This window comes from Cyprinodon variegatus, unplaced genomic scaffold, assembly GCF_000732505.1.
Source record: "Cyprinodon variegatus isolate N-32 unplaced genomic scaffold, C_variegatus-1.0 Scaffold889, whole genome shotgun sequence".
Classification (NCBI taxonomy): Eukaryota; Metazoa; Chordata; class Actinopteri; order Cyprinodontiformes; family Cyprinodontidae; genus Cyprinodon; species Cyprinodon variegatus.
In genome coordinates this window covers 155,772-173,934 of record NW_015151342.1, presented here as the reverse complement: position 1 = coordinate 173,934, position 18,163 = coordinate 155,772, and the positions used below count along the sequence as shown (strand labels likewise).

Genomic DNA, 18,163 nt, shown 5'->3' with positions numbered 1-18,163 from the left:
CCAGAATCTGATTAAAAGTATATATTGTAAGCATCCAATAGTGTAGTAGTTAGCTTTTTTGGCTTTATTCTATAGTAAGCCTACATTAGCTGGTCCTAATGGTTAATTCAACGGAGGCAAAAAATGAAGTGGACTTGTAGCACCTTGAAAAAGGGAAGATTATAGGACACTCTTTTATAAATTTTATGAAGGAGATGCAAGTAGAAGGTAGTGCATGGCCCATACTCTTACAATGTTAAATTCATACTTAGGATGAAACCAGTAAAGCATTTCTGGTCTAGAAGTGAACTAACAGAAAAATAAAGACCGAGTAACATTCATTGAACAATTTTTTAAATTTTATTTCTTTCTGTGAAATGAAAAGGATTCCGTGAAAATCAACTATTTTAGTCTAAGGATCTATTTATGCTGCAAAGCTTACAACGAAGAAGGTTAAAAAATTATTTCTATAGGCTAGAAGCATGTGCTCCCAGACTCTTTCTATGTGATGTAGGTTCTTTAACAGAACAGAGAGAACTGATTTAAGGGTAAATCTAGAGGCATACAAACAGACAATCACATGTATGAGAGATAGGTTGTCGGCTAATCCAAGCTAGTTTCCACAGGACTATAGGGGGCTGGTCTAATCCTGTTATCTGGCCCAACAGATGTTGTTGACTGAACAATAATAAGCAGGGGAACATTGTGGCAGCGCAGCTCCAAGGAGGTCATGAGCCAAACTCATCAGAGCAGCAGCAGGATCGCTGCCTGTCCAGAGTGAGTGAGCTGGACCCACTAATGGTCACACATACTGGATCTCTCTCACCAAGCATTTCAGTTCATCAACGCAATAAATTCTAGCAGTATGAAGAGATATTACTGTGTTTTGTGTCAACGGTTAAATCAACTTGAAGAATCCCCTTCTATCTCTAGATTTGTAAATGCTTGCAGTGATCTGAAAATCTACAAACTGTATGAAACAAAGGCAGAAGATTAATGTTAACAGTTGGAGATGCTAAATGTCGTTATCAGTAATATATGACCTTAAATACTGTTCATATTGTTAACTTTATGTTTGTCCTTTTTAAATAAAAGATAAAAGTTGATGTAAATGATGTCAAAGAGCTACAAATCCAGGAAATAGATCCCATCATCACCCTACCCAGTGCAGTGGCATACGACACTACCATTTCCGTTCTTAGCCACTGGGTTGCCAAGAATACTGTGACATTCAGAATCAGAATCAGAAATACTTTAATAATCCCAGAGGGAAATTACTTATTCTATACTTATACTTATACTATTCGCTACTCCATCTTGAAAAGAAAACTGTTCCATAACCACACTGATGCGACAGGCCTTTATCTGAAATGGTTAACCTGTCAGGGTGAAGTAACACATCCTGTAATTCCAATCATTGACATTCCTGTAGAAAATTCCTTTCTCCATAATTTTTACGTTATCAAACTAACAAATGTGTGGACATCTGGTATTTATGCAGATATTAAACACCTAACAGTTGTAAGTTAAGACTGTAGAGAGTATATTTACCACAGATGTGTTTTTTTTAACATGTTCGAGGAATAAACAGAGAGGTAGAACAAATTTAGCGTTGGGGTCAAAGCTACCCTTAAACTTGAAACATAAAACCATGAATCACAACAAATTTGACTTCAATTACAAGATTTGGGGGGGAACTTTAACCTATCCAGCCCTTCAAATAGATAATGAAAAGGAAGAACTGAACGCCTGTTTTGAAGTTGAAGAATTAAACAGGGAAAGCACTGCGAATATGAGAGGTCATGGGTTCTGAATGAAACTCACTAGTGCTACCAAGAAAAAGGTAGTCAGACAGATCCTAATTATAATCCAACCATCTAGTTTTGCAAGTTATCCAACCATTTTAAAAACTGTTGGATGAATGCTGCAATGCAGAGCATTCAGAACATGGTCATTTCCAAAAACAATATGTACCCGGAAAAGGTTTTTGGACCATCAGCAAATCCATTATATACCGATCTTCTCCAAACAGTCATGCTCCATCCAGCAAATTACTTTTACCTTGAAGAAACCGGAGAGAGGCCCAAAGTTCCATACATTTCCTAACAAAAACTTGGAAAGGTACAGTATACTTTATCTTGGCCCTTTACATTTGAGAAGTATAGCAGGTTTTTGGGAGGCTATTTTATGCTGGTTAAATTCATGTAATATTTACACAGATTGATATAATTAATAAAACAATAAAAGATTTCAGAAAGAACTATCAAAAAACAACAAAAAAGGAGGAAAAACAGAATATCCAACACCTTAACAACAATTAATTACTACTCATAAACAGCAATTATTGGAAACAAAACACTTAAAAGAACAATGATGTTTTTATAGTAAAAAAATACCAATAAATATAAAAATAAAAAAGGTAAAAAAAAATAGCCCTACAAAAAAGAGAAAAGATGTAAGATCTAAAAACGATCGTCCAATTGTTTTTATAAGAAGCAATTAAAAACACAACATAAAATACAAATACTGACAGAAAATGATGTAAACCAAGAAATAGAGAAAAGTATCAAGTATTGATAACAGAAAAAGTTTTTATATTAAACAAAATAAACTATAAAAGATGGAGTATTTGGGGTTGCTTTGATTTGTTTTGTTTACTACAAATGATACAGAACATGAAATAAAGAGAAGCAAAAAAATGAATCTCTCCCCAAATAAAAACATAAAATGAAGAAAGACAGAAAAAAATAGTGGCTGAACTGTGGGACAGTTGTTAGCTCTGTTGTCTTTAAAAAGTAAGGTCTTTGGTTTGAATCTGTTCTCTCTGTGCATGCATGGAATTTCTCCAGGTGCTCCGGCTTCCCCCAAAAGACACTATAGGTTAAACAACCTCTTTAAATTTCACAGTGGTTTGAATGTATGCAGGCTTTATTTTGTTTATTAATGTTTCAAAATAAAAATCGAAAGATTCCGCACCCAAATTCCACCCTTAATGTTTTTGAGCCCAACGTCTTAATCTTGACTAGAAAAGTCTTTGCATCTAATCAGCGTTATTTTCAACATCATAAGCTGAAGCAGTTCGTGCAACACCACAAACCAAGACAGATATAGTAAAAATAGATGTTAAACTGAAATAATACCTGCAAATTCCATTGGCTGTTACCTGGAAAAAAGTTAACCATCTGAACATGACATGATGACTCAACTTTCATGACATAGGTAATCTTGGTTTATGAAACAAAGAATGAGATGAGAAATCAGTACGCAACATGCAGGAAAAAAATCCCTCTGAAATAGAAACATTTAGACATGATTATAGCACTAAGTTTTACAGGTGACATTTCCAGTAGTTAATAAATAAGGAAACATATGTATTCATTAGATTATCACAGCAAGTGAGTGAGGCATCCATGAAAAGTAACAGTGACGATGCCAGTGATGATGAGGAAACGTTGCTCTGCCTCTCTCTGACTTTCTGGTTTGTGTCCCAGTTTAACTAAATCCCATTAAAAAAGGCTTTCATCTCAGTGCACTTCATTACAGGCATAAACGCCACAGCTCACCCCAGAGAGAAACACGGATTAGATGAGACGAGCTCATCTAAAATGTTATGCTCTTCAACCCCAGCTGTTTTTTAATAAAAACACTCATTTTAAATTCTCAATATTGGATTATCTAAACAGACCCTGCAGCACAGAGGTCAGGTTTGTTGTGCTAACATACTGTACAGGGCTTTTTGCCCTTGTGCAGAGGTGAGGTACTGAGAGGATTTTGACTGCAGAGGATGCTGTGCATTAAACCAACATCCTTGGACATTTCTGAGAACATTCGGAGAGAGAAAAAAACCGGGGAGAAGAAAAAAAAATCAGAGTCCTTAAGGCACATTTTAGGGGGGTTGGGTGCAGTGTATGATTGGATGCGATGGGTCAAAGGCTTTCACACGCATTCATGAATGCTTATTTTAAGCAGAGCCCAGGCTGAGCTAATCTTTACTGCTTGCCTGAATGAGGGTGCTGATTAAAAGCTAATTATATGCAGCAGATTTGGCCCCTGGTGAAGACTCTGCTGATTTGACACGGTTTGGACTGTGGCCTGGCTGAACGCCTGTGGGCTTCAGCTCCAGAAAGCCAAGCGTGTGTGTTTAAAAGTCAGAAGGAACAAGACATCAGCAGGCGTGATGAGTGTTTGCAGCAGTGGAACACAACCGAGTTCAACTTAGAACAAACTTACTAGAGTAGAGTTTTATAATGTGGTATTTATTACATTTTATCTTTTTATACATGCCTAAAACAAATATAAATACAAATACAAATATCCTTTTAAAGCATTTATCTGTGTCTTGTTGTTTTGACATGAGGTTAATAAAAGTATTTGTTATACTATGGAGTGTGAATGTATAGATAAACCAAAATATGCTGATTCGGGGTGTTAGTAACAGGAGTTCACTGATCTAGCAGCTGTAATTTGTGGCAAATTATGATACAACTTTAAATCAATCAGGTTTGAAATGTTTGTAGCATAAAAATCTCACTTTCTAAGATAAGAGATTAAAGTTATATTTTTGCATCACTGAAAATGTACTGAAAATGTACATGTGAAGCAGCATATGTCTACCAAATGTTCAGGAAGAGAAAAGTCTAGAGTTTTTTTTTTTTAGGACCTCGTCAGTCCTGCAAAGTTTGGTTGGATCTTATCATCTTATCTTATCATCTTATCATTGGCAGTATAATGTTTTATCCTCTTCATAAGGACTTTAAGAACTCTAGATTAGTACCTTGTAAGCAAGATGAAGTGTTGCAAGTTTGTACTGTAAATAAAAAACAAAATCCATCTTGCCAGGAACCAGCAGATGTGTTCGTCTCAATACAGAAATGGTTCAGACCAGTGAAATGCAGTGATGTGTATGGCTTCAACACATTAACCAGAGGCAGAAAGCTAAAGCAAAACAAACATAGCTGTGCCGGTTTTAAATAAATAAATAAATTGAACTGTATTGATGTCAAAATGGAGAAATTAACTCTCTGTATTTAACTCATCCCCTTGGGGGAGCAGTGGGCTGTAACTGTGCAGTACCCGAGGACTATCAGGGGTTAAGGGTCTTGCTTGGAGACCCAGAATGGCAGCTATGGGAGTGGGTTTTGAACTCATAACCTCAGGATTCCAAGCCCTATGCTCTAATCACTAGGCCACCACTCCCTGATAAAACAAACCCTCAGCATTTAATCCATAGGCCTTGGGGAGCAGTGGGCTGCCATCGTGCTGCACCCCAGGAGCATTGTGGGGGTTAAGGGTCTTGCTCAGGGACCCAGAGTGGAGGCTGTGGGAATCGAACCAGGTACTTGCAACCTTCTCAGAGCACAAGCGCACTGCTCTAATAACTAGCCTGGCACTCCCCCTACAAAATGAACTCTGCATTTAACCCATCCCTTTTGTGGAGCAGTGGACTGCCAATGTGCAGCGCCCGGGAAGAACTGTGGGGTTAAGGGTCTTGCTCAGGTACCCATAGTCTGTGGGAGTCGGGGTTTGAACTCAGAACTTTTGGATTCCAAGCACAATGCCCAAATCCAGCTAGGCTGCCACTCCCCTAGCTGGAATACCTTATAGTTATTTTTGATTTAGTCATTATAGTTATTATGAATAAAAGGATACGGTTCTTGCCCTTGTGGATCGGAAGAAGTTTCTGCGTTCCTCCCGCCTGGATTTGGTAAGAGTTTGATTTATCAGTTAGCTCCATAAAACAAATAAAAATGGGATATATCACAGCTTCTACTGCTGCTGTGATTGGCTAAAAGCTTTATATTGAGGCCGGTACCAAATTAGCTTGAAGAATTGTATTACTGTACGTCCTTCCCTTTTCTCAACCTCTTTCTATAGAATGCTACCCAGATTTATATCACCTAAGAACTGAATTGGGCTACACATCAAAAGTCTTAAGACTTTTGACATAAATTAAAAAAGGAATGTGAGCAGGGGCAGAAGGAGAGTGTATATCACAAAAGACAAGTTGAGATTATTATAAGGTAAGAAAAGAAAGTTCAAAAACATCCCATCCTAAAAATTAATAAAATATGGTCTAAATCTAAGACAGATGCCAGGAACTATAAACTTCCCAGCTGTTTGAGAGATTTTCAACTTGAATACCTTTTTTGAATTCTACTTTATTTTGTATGTTTTTAAACTTTTATTTGTATCAATTTGAGATATGTAAACCGGATGTGCAGTCTGTAAAACAATCAAATGTATTCTTCTATTAAGCAATACCCCTTTTCAAATAAAATACATAGGGCTGCTTCACATGATCAGCCTAGTCTAGTAACAACTCTACATTTTCTAATACATTTTTAAAAGGCGCAGTAAGTTTAAACATTTACAGTAATTCCTTTGCCATTTATGTTGTCTAGAGTAAGTTACTTAGACTAAGACAAACTTTATTGTCATTTTGTAAACGCAGGCTGTATACAAAGTGAAATTTTGTTTATACAGCTTTCCACCAGTGTATGAGCAGCAGCAAAACATTTCTGTTCATAATGTGTAGCAGTGATCAAATGTACACAGTGTGGTTGGGACATGGTGCAAAAAAATCTGCTGTTTTGAAGATTGACCATGTAGTGCAAGTATGATGTTATTAGTGTAATGCAGGGTCTTGATTTGTGACTTGATTTTGAGTTTTTTAACAGTCCAACAGTCTGATGGCAGTGGGGAAAAAGCTGTTATAAAATGCTGCGAAGCCTCCAGTGCACCTTGTTGTTAAGGTGACTTTAGGAGTGAATTCTTGCTGGCTGCTGCATTCGTCTTTTTGCCCCTGGCTAAAAAGCACCTCATGTTCCACAATGGAGTCAGTTTTTTTTTGTCTTCAAATATTTAAGTTCATTTTATTATACTGTAGGTCGCAGCAGAGCTTCGGTCCCTATGCAGAGGCACATGCAGGAGTAAAGCAATGCAAAGCGATGTGAAGGACGTGTTTCTTGCAATGCGAATAGCACGATTAGGGTGGATAGAGTGAAAAGAGAAGGTAGCAAAACATGAGAGGAATGCAAAGCAACTTCAAAAATGAGAACTTCTCTGTATGTTTGCATTGTTTCAACAACCATTCAGGGACTGGTTGTGAGGTAGGGTGAAGGAGTGCAGCAGAAATGAAGCCTTTTTCAATTAAAATGTAAAAAAGAAAAATGAATTTTGAAATGACATAATGAATGTTCTTTAGAGATGGGGGGCTTTTAAGAAAGGCATTTTAATTTGTCCCAAAGGACCGTAAAATATTTCATCTTCCTCTTGCGCTTGTCTTATCTCTATTGTCTGGTTGATCCATCCCCCATGCCAAGTTACAATTTATGATCCTGGACAGCCAGAGGCGATCATTATCCAGCCATAGTTCACTCCCTGAACCGGGACAATCTTTGGAAAACCAGTGAACCCAGGGATGCCAGCGCTGTTGTTTAGCTTTCCACATTATATACAGCATTATGACTAAATCTGTAAAAATCAAAGTTCACCATGTATACTTGAAGAGAGAAAATGCAAGAATCTAAAGCTTTCCATATTTGGTGACCTGGTAAAGCGATCTCAACATTGTCCCTTTGTCCACACAAATTGCTGGCATAATGTCAAGCGAAAAAACTTATTCCACAAATTGCTTCAAACAAGAAACATGAATTTGCAGAAGAAATTATGTCAAAGGTCCTGATACTTTATAGACGATGAAGGACCTTGAAGGTTACATGCTATTTCCATGTGTTTCACTGCATCTAATGTGAATATCTCACCAAAGAAAAGGTTTTCTTCAAGTGGATCAATGCTCAACAACTAAGAATATCTCCTTGGTGCAAAAAAAAAAATTAAATCAAGTATTGTTAAATTACAAGATGAGTTACAGAAGACAATAGTTTTGATTTTCTTCTTCTTTAATTTTCTTTCTTAGAAACCATTAGAAGAAACTCCACAAGAAAGTTCTTCGACTAGAAGAAGTGACCCAGGACCATTGGTACCGGTACATATATTATTAGTCATACATTTCCACAAGCACATCCTTCTAGATTTTCAAATTTGTTTTATTGGTATTTCCTTTTTTATTTGTGAGATTTTTTTAGATTTTGCCTTGTTTTATAGGTTAATAATGTAATCTTTGCTTGTTATACAGAAGTCAAATTGTTTCACTTATATGCTCTTTTATTACGTGCTTAGCATATAGATATAGATATGATATAACGCTGAGATAAAAAGTCTACTTTAATACACTTTTAACAGCTTATTTTAAACACTCCGTCGTTCATTAGCTGCATTATTAAATCAAATTAATAAGAACACATTATACGTCTAAAGAAAATGATGAATAAGGAAAAATGAAATGAATGCACATCTACAGATTCCGAGTTTGAAAAAAATCCTAAACCATATAAGGTCTTTAAGTCAGAAAGCATCCATTCTTCCAGCTGTTATTCCTCTGAGCTGATTTGCTTCACATTGGTTCACTGCTGTCTGATAGCAGCTCCAACATACATGATGCTTTATCCGCTCTGGCATTCTTCTGAATCAGCTTCATCTCTTCCTCAGTCTGACTGAAACATATCTGTGAAAACATCTGATTCTTTACTACTGACTGTAGTCAACCATTGTTGCAGGAGGAGCGCTACGAAATCGCAAAAAGTGGATAGCACTGCTGCCTTGCAGTAAATAGGTCCACATATTCTCATTATCAGTTCATATGAGATCTTACAAAAAGTTATGCACAGTATTTCGTACGTTTTGGATGTTTTTCCTCGAAAAAACAGATCAGTGCGCATGCGCAACCAGACAGACGAAAAAAAAGCAGATCCGCGGAAGGACGTAAAACTGGGAAAAACAGTGCAATAATTACTTCACGTCTCTAACTACGTTGCTTGCTGTTTTGTATCTTAGGGTCAGGGTTAGGGTTAATTGTATGTTAAATTCTATGTTATTGAATGGTGCGTAAGATGCGCATGTGCAAGGATATCTTGTCTTGAGGCAAATACGACGAAATACCACGAAAAACCAGCACCCCTCGCGACCCGACCTGGGAATAACCGTGACAGAAAATGGATGGATGGATGTTATCTTTTCATATTTCCATAGCAATTTATAACAAGAAACATTAATAGTTAAATGTTAAAATCTGAACATACATGGGGCGACCTTGGAGAGTCGTCAACCCCCAATTTGAAAGTTCTGGGTTTGATTTTTTTTAACTACCTTCTGCTGGGTAAGACACTTCACACCAAGCTGCAACCAATTTAAATGTATAACTAGAATAAATTTGTGCAACAGTATAAATTTGGATGCATTAAAACAACAAATTAATATTTAGAAGAAACACAGATCTATTTATCTATTATGTGATTATTGTAATGACTTTATAATCTGCCAGCACAGTAATAAATGGTCAACAAATACTTTTGTATTTTTCTGTCTGATAATATCCCAGTTAAAAAAAAAAGATGGTTAAATAACTAAAAGGAAACAAAGTTTAAGGTTTATATAAAGGTTTCAAAAACACTGTATATGCCACTGTATGACAAACTTTGACATCCATCTGTGTCTATATAAAATTTGCTCAGGGCCTTTCTTCTAGCTGCCATTACACTCTTTCCTCAGTCACATAGAATGGGGTTAACATCTCCTAAAGATACAGCAGCTAAGAGAAAATAGACTAAATCCTTCGCTGCCTGTTAGCATCTTGTCCTTGACATCATTACTCCTCCAGCTTGTCAGTGTTCAACTCCTGTGACCCTCCCACAGGAACTAACTCGGGTTTAACACCACGACAACACATTGCCTTACATAATGCATTTCTCAGCCAATTGTCCAAAGGGTATTGTTTTGATTATTTTTGTCTCATGAAGTGATAAAGTTACGCATTACAGCTGTTTGTTTTCTTAAAGAGACTCTAAGGATGAATTTTTAAAAGGCAAGAAAATAAAACACATCAGCTTTTTATCAGCTACTTTGCTTTATGAGCTGGGAAATACACTTATAAAGCAGTTTGCTGGAGTCAGGACTCCTTGGTGGCTCTTATCACCATTCTGAGTTACAGCTATCCCCTGGGTAGCAGGTTACATAAAGTGCCCATTAGGTTTCATATCCTTGATCCTGTTGCATGATGTAAGGTCAGTTTAAAAATCACTTTCTATTATACAGAGATGGGGGACAATGCATTGCACTTTTAGAGTCCTGTCAACACAATGCAGGACACCTCTACAGGCTCACCTTCGTGCCAAGGACAAGATCATTCACAGCATGATCTCACCAGGTCTGTGTGTTTCTCCGTGTCTGGGTGTCTCTGTGTGCAGAAAAGGCAGCAGAGGATCTGAGAGCCGGTTGATGACTGGAGGCATCCTGACAACCCCAACCTTCCCTCTCTAACTATTATTCCTCCCCTCTTCCCATGTCCTCCCCCACCTCACTTGCCTGTCTTTATTATTAGTGGCAGCTAAAGGCAGCAGACCGGAAAATTCGCATCGAGAAACAGAACACACATCTGCATATTACAGCCCTGCATCACATCAGCTATGAGTGAATAAATTAATACATGAATGACAATGAAAATATCCATGGGTTTCTTCCCCCAATCTCTAAATGGCATTGTGTGTGTGTGCTTGCAAGAATGGGGGTAGATGTGTGTTTGTGTGGGACAAGATGGAAACAGAGTTGTTACATGTGAAAACCATTGTCTTTTATTATTATTTGTTTAAAATCCATAGAATTAGCCTATATAAAGGTTAAAGTCTGAACACAGAGTTGTCTTTATTTAAGAAATTTTTTTTATGATTAATTGTATCTATTAAAACAATGCAATCTTATGCTTAAAAAAAGTGTTTGACTTTAAAACAGTTATTTATATCAGGTAGAGTTTTTTTCCCCCCTTTCTTTAAGCAGCTTTACCGGAGCTTAATCAGTACTGTTTCTATACTCGCTTTTTTAAGTATAGGTTTCAGAGCAAAAATTACCAAATGCTTTTCAAAAGAGGATTTCCTTTTTTTTTTGGTTAAACTCTAAGATGGTCTTAATTGTGGAAAACATTTCCTCTTTCTATTTAAGTGATGAATCAACAGATAAACCAGATTTATGGACAGCTGAACTCTGTTTTACTGGTCCATCCAAGGCCTGGCTATGGTTAGACCACGGCACAAAATAATTCATTTCGGATATTTTACCGTGCATTATGTCATAAAATGAAGCAAAGTAAAAGATCCTGAAAAAAAAGTAAAACATCAAGGCCAACGGCATCTATTCATCTGAAAAGAGTTACTAAACCATTTCTAACAGGTTTGGTTTCCTTTCAAACACAACCATGATAAAAAAGAAAGACTGGTCTGACTTATCTGCCAAAGTAACTCGAAAATCAAGAAAGTCCCATAATGACCCGGAAGCAATGAAACACACTTAGTTGACTCAATAAGGGACGGTACCAATGATTCAAAAATAAGACCAAGGACGAAATACCCTTCATGAAAGAGCCCCAAGGACAAAAAAAAGCATTACTGTCATTGTGACATATTTTCCAGAGAACCTTTTGATAAAATCCAAGGTTTTATGAAAAGTAACCAATTGACGAAAAAAAGTGTAGAACTTTCTGAAAGGTCTGATTCCAATTTCAATTACCGTTTTTATAGAGCACATCATCAGGTATGCTATAGGGTTGCTTTGATGCTTTAGGAACCAATCTATGATTCGTTCTTAATGTAGGGGAATCATAATTTTGGCTTTTTGCAATTAAATCCTTAAGAATAATTTTGTTGATATTAAAATATGTTTGTTGATAAAACTCAAAGAAAATCTTCAAATAATTTTTGAACTGCATTTTTGTATCATACAATAAAATGGATATAAAATGTGTAAAAGTGTACAAAAATATGAGTCTCTCCATTAAACCCAAGGCGCAAGATTAGAGCGTCATTCTAAGCAAAATCCAACTTGTCATCTGCCCCTGTGAGAGCTGTGTTCCTGGCTTTGTTTAGCATACTACACATTCACTAACACCCTCATTCAGCCTAGATTACATCTGTTTACCAGCGCTTGTCTACTTCAGTTACTTGTACAACACAGCAAGGGTCTCTGGAGGTCCACCAAGCTGTACGCAAGCGAACGTTACAACTGTTTCCAGCCCGTTCTGCTCAGTGAAAAGAAAAAGATGTAGAATATTGTGTTACACGATGGCTATAGTAAGGGTTTACATTTCAAAAACATGCTTCAACGTACAACTTTCACAGATACCTCTAATGTTTCCTGATAACTTTTGTGAAAAGACTATAGCTGTCTTGAACTTTGGGGACTATTTGGAATAGCAAACCTTTTTAGGCCATGGATCATATGTCTATTATCAGACTGCTCTAGCATGCAGTGTAAAAGATGTTTCTCGTCTTTGTCTGCTCCTCAACGTCTCACACCAACCACTCTTTCTGTTCAGACAGGTCTGGAAGTGCCTTCACCAATCTAGCCCTTCTCTGTGTTGCTCATGCATCTCTCCTCATACACTTTTTTTCCTCCTCTCTCTCCCTTCTATTCTACTCCCCTGCTCTAACTTCCAATCCTGGCCTTAGATGTGGCTGGTAATAAGTCACTCTGCTGTAATTTAGCCCTTCCAAAGGCCTGTAATGATGGGGATCAGAGAAAGGCTAAGGTGGAGGTGAGATGAGAGGGGTTACAGGGCCTCTTTTCTGGCCAGAGAGAAAGCCTTTCATGAGGCTTTTTACAAGCCGGTGCTGGGTAAAAAAAGGGAAAACTTTGCAAAATGGAAGGGGCCTTAGGGAGAAAATGAGAAACTCATCAGCTTAGGACTTTATTATGTTTTAACCCTTCTAAAAATTCATATTTAGAATACCAAAAAATAAAAGAAAAATTGTCAAAACATCCTTTTAAAAGAATGGCATTTATTTTACAGGAATTCAGCTGAAAAGGATCAAGCAACATCTCTTGAACTTGCTGTGATTCACCTTGCTAGGCCTATTTTGGAAGTGGAAATTGGGTAGCTCATTATAACGTCTGAGTCACGGTGAAATCACTGCAGTCACACAATTCTCTTAAATCTAATCAGGCAGTATTGCTCAAGCTTTGGTCTGTTAAGCTTTGTGGTAGTTTTTTTTTTGTTTAGAGCAAATAAAGCTGATTAGCTCTGTTACCTCCTCCTAGACAGTTATTTTCAATACATCATTTCAGAGATAAAGAAATTTCTTGACATCACTAAAGATTGACTGAGGAAGTATATTGTGCTTTCAGCTGTCAGATATTTTAAAACAAACTAATAAGTAAACTAAAATATATTTAACCTTTTGTCTGGTTTTTGATTTTCCTTCTATCAATCTATTGTTTTATTTATTATTCTTAATTATTGCTTTTTTAATAGCGCTTATCAGATACATAGTGTTTGTGTATCAAGTTTTTCCTTTGTTTTCATACTCTATATAACTAATTCAAACAAAATGAAAACTAAAATTTTTTTTGTAAAAATTGGGAAAAATTAAGAGTCAGGGGAAAAAAAAAACAAAAAAAACTTCCAGGTAATTTTGCAAGGATACCACTTATTCACTTCTTCAGACCATTTTTAGTATATAGAGTCGCACATGGAAACCTGATCATTAGTTCTGATATATGCAGGTTACTCAGTTTAGCATCAACAATTTTATGTTTAAAGTCACTAAAATCAATTACCCCATTATCTAAATGCTCAAGAGGAACTTAAGAAAATAATTTTCAACCTCAACTAGTGTCAGCAAGCATTGAGTTGTGGAGATTGTAAGTAAATGTTATAAAAATGTATACTTTTTGTGCTGATCCTGAGCCTCATTAGAATATGAACACATTAATACACTATCTGCAAACCATCGAAATGGTAAATGTGATCCATTATGTCTGAACTTTGAGGTGAACAACAAAAACTGACTGAGAAAAGGGGTCATGCCAGGTGACCAAACTGACAAAATTATGTATAAACAGCTTGATATTTTCTGACATTTAGTAAACTCACCAACAGTTCAATTCATTTAGCAGATATGTCTGCAGCAGCTGTGGCAGTGAAGGTTTATTTATCAGACAGACAAGATGGGAGCTGATAGTAAGAGTCACATGGCCTTCTCCACAGACACATCCAGCTGACCTGTAAGAACCCTTGGTAAACACAAAAATTGCATGGCTTTTGAAAGATATTCCCCCTTTCTGTGGCCTTATAGGCGCCAGACCCCATGCTTCTCGCTACACTGAGCTCCGCATGTCAACCTAGCTTGCCTGTCGACCTTTTCTCAGAGTCTGAACTGCTGCTACAAAACAGGGTTATACCCTGGGGCAAAGTGAGGAAGAGCGAGAAAAGGACACAGAGTAGAGGGGACCGGAGGTGAGGTTTGACTTTTCGACAATTTGGAAATCCAAACATAAAAGAGAGTGGGAAAGAAACAAGGCATATCCTCGTTTTATGATTATTCTTTTCATTAGATAAGCTGTCACACTGACTTCACAATATATACAATACAAAGTCAAAGGATGCGCGGCTTTGTTCAAAGGCATTAAAATAGGGAAAGGATTTCTCTGACAAATGGGAAAATAAAGGCAAAACAAATGTAAATGGAGATGTACAAATGCATTCATGCACCAATTCCTGGCCTTTCATCCAGTTCTTTACTAAAACAGCAAGAAAAGATGGGAACAATGAGGGGAGCGCAAAGAAGAGGAAGACTTCTCTACAAAGTACTTCTTCAAACTGCAGTTAATATGAAAAAAAAAAATCAGAAGAAGTGAAAATCATGAGAGCACAACAAAAATCTGCAAAACCAGACCCTCAAATGCAGAAAAAATGTATACTTTTTAAATAGTATCACATCAGAAACAAAAAAATACCTAAATGTGTGCTATAAGAATGATGGGTAATGAAATTATGTCCTGCTCAGTGTCCCATTTATTTTCTCTCTTGCCCTCTGTTTCACAACATCCTTTAGTTATCAACTGATTATCTACTCGGAATTGAGTCATCTCCACCGTGGTGAGGTTATATGTTGGGAATAATACATTTTGTGCAATAATTTCCAGATTTTGGAGTATCTTCTTGTACGGAGCCCCTAAAGGGACATGGAGGGAAAAAATAAACTTTTGCGAGATCCCGCAAAAGTTTTGCGGGATCTCGCAAAATTATTGCGGGATCTCACAAAAGTATTGCAAGATCCTGCAAAAGTATTGCAGGATCTCACAAAAGTATTGCTGCAAAAGTATTGTGATATCACACAAAAAAATAAACTTTTGCGAGATCCCGCAATACTTTTGCGAGATCTTGCAAAACTATTGTGGGATCTTGCAAAAGTATTGTGGGATCTCGTAAAAGTTATTTTTTCACCCTCCATGTCCCTTTAGGGGCTCCGTACTTCTTGGACTGAATAAAGATAGGAAGAAAAAATAAGTTCAGACAACTGGTGTATTAATTTTTCAACAGTCGGTTTAGAGGCTCTCAAATGCTTAGCTGAGATGCTTCGGAGGTGGGGTATGTTAAAGAGGCTGCTTGCTTAGGGGGAAATCATGCCAGGATAGCCAATAATTCCTGTTTAAGAAAATACACATTTCCATGGGATCATTGTGGGAATGGTGTGTTTAAAGTGATGCACTGAGCTATAAATGAAAGGCAAACGGCTTTATTTTGTTCTAACCGATCGAACGCCTTTCTTACCTGTAAACTGTGCTCCATACATGGTTTTCAAAGAAAAATGTTGATGGCCTTCTTTTAAACACTGTCTTTCTTCTTAGGTTTCATTAGCAAAGAACAAATATTTGCAATGTACCACTAAAATATGACAATAAAAGCTTGGTATGTCACTTTGTTAACTTAACTCTACATTAAACTTCTATACAACATTATCATTATATAGTTTTTCATTTTTAATGCAAAATCTTTATTTTTTTTTAAACAAATTTGGTCTAATTAGTCCTCTAAGTAGTTTGTTCTGTCAGCTAAAGGCATATTTTGGAATCTCTATATCCCAATTAACGATTAATCCATTACTAAATTAGTTTATGATTGTTTAAGCCCTGCTATCAAGTACCTATTCATATAAAAGAAGAAAAATGGTAGCATCATTGTGACAGAGAGGCAGGGGAAGAGTGGTCGATTTTCCATGATGGACATGAGAGTAGAATTGCACACTCAAGAGTGTGTTGATGTCTGGAGTTGCTGCTAGAATAAACAAAGCAAGCATGGCTCATAGAACGTGCTTTAGAGGGAGGTTCCGCTTTACAAACTGCAATGCAGGTTACAATCCCTGCAATATTTTTGAAGTAAATACAAGACAACCATGGGGAAACTTAAAATCTGAAGAAACGTCCCATAAAGTGCAAGATTTTTCAAAAGTCTGAAGAGTGAGCAATTTTCAGCAGCCTCAGTTCCAAGGCTAAAACTTTCGCATCCGGTATACTTGGCGTCTCATCCTGTGCAGCCAGCAACGTGAGGCAGCATCATCACCATCTTCGACTGCTTCAGGTAACTAAGGGGTTTCATATGATGATTAGAAAACCCTTATACAACCAGTGGACTTTCTTCTAAAGGACTGTTAAGGTAGAAATCACATAATTTGACTGAAAAAAACTATACTTGCAATCAAACTCAAAGGTCACAGCTGCAACTTCTTAATCAAAGCGATTACATTTCTTTTGTTCCAAATTTCCTGTTGCTTCATTGGACTGCCTGTTTCCTGCTTAGTTTTGCTGCCTATGTTCCTAGGTTTGTACTCCACATCATTCTACCTGTTCGTCTTGATAAATAACCATTTCTGCCTTTCAGTCTTGGATCCTTCATGACCAACATACAGTAGAAGGATGAGGGTATTATATTTTAGTGTTGTTTTTTTAAGAATGTCTTTGAAATCTGTCCTTTTCAGGCCACAAAGAATCGGAGAATTTGCTATGACTTTCAGTTTGAACACGAGGGGACGTTCTCTCCGATCACATTTGTCAGTGAGCTTCTCAACATATTCTCTGTAATGACTGAAGGAAATCTCTTAATCGCGGAGACATTCAGACTTTCATCCTTCAGAAGGAATGGCTGCTCCACATGTCTGGTATCCGTGCCAGAGGGAGAGAAGGGAGAGAGAGAGAGAAGAGCCTGGACTCACTGTCAGCTCAACGAAGCAGAGAGGGAGGCAAACATGAGCTGACATGTAACAATGCGCTGGGAGTAACATGCACACATTGCATGCTATACACTTAAATCTAATTTAAATTTCCTTGGTTATTCTTAAATCCTGAGCTCTCTAAACATGTAAGAATATATAACAGCCCCCAATGACCCCTATACAAATAGCCCGAGACCTGAAGTAAACATGGATGTCCTAAAACATGTATTTTTCTTCACCCACCACAAACGACTGACTCTGTAGCATTTAGGAATTCTAAAAATATCAGAAGCATACGAGCAGGATTTGCAAGATACACACAGACACACATCCAGAGCACAGGAGCTGTGGTGGAGTCGAGGACACAGCAGAGCCGGCAGCCTGAGGGAGTCAGCAGAAGGTGAGCAAAGATAAGGCTGCATGATTGTGACTGTGTGTCAGAGGGAATCTGCACACCACAACTGCAGCATGTCCTCATATACACACAACGGCAAAAAAAACAACCAAAAAAAAACTATTTTTTTTATATGCACTCTGCATCCCCTGCAGCAGTGTACCAGAACCGGGAATTTAGACTGCAATGCTTAGCCTTAGAATCTGATTAAGTTCTGGAAAAATTGTTCTTCATTGTGTTCTTGCCAATCTACCGCATTGCAATTTGTGGACAAACAAAACTATACACAACATTGGACATATTTCGAGCGGTTCTTAAAGATACACAACAAGCCTCTATGAAACAGTGTCACTGCTTTTAAATTGTTTTTATTGTTTTATATTTGTGCATATGTATTAATTGGTTTTATTTTTGTAACCAGGTTGTAGTGTATTGCAGATCTCTGCCCAGATCCCCCTTGAAAATGAGATCCAGTTCTCAACGGGGTTTACCTGGTTAAATAAAGGAAATGAAATGAAAAACCATTTAACATCTGAACTGGAAGAAAACTTTACCCATAAATCGCCACTTAAAAACAAATGCACATGCAAAACCCCTGTATGCCTTTTAAGCAAGTGCGAGAGCACTCCTCATGCACGCTCTGTTTTAAAGTTCCTGTTTGCATCGCTCACACCAGCTTACTTTCCAAAAGAAG

At 37.2% G+C, this 18,163-nt stretch overlaps 1 protein-coding gene across 2 annotated transcripts in view; it reads right to left on the bottom strand.

Moving 5' to 3' along the window:
* The window catches only part of znf385c (zinc finger protein 385C), a 121,788-nt gene that overhangs the window by 99,070 nt on the left and 4,555 nt on the right, over positions 1-18,163 (bottom strand). The gene's annotated exons all lie outside the window — the stretch shown is intronic.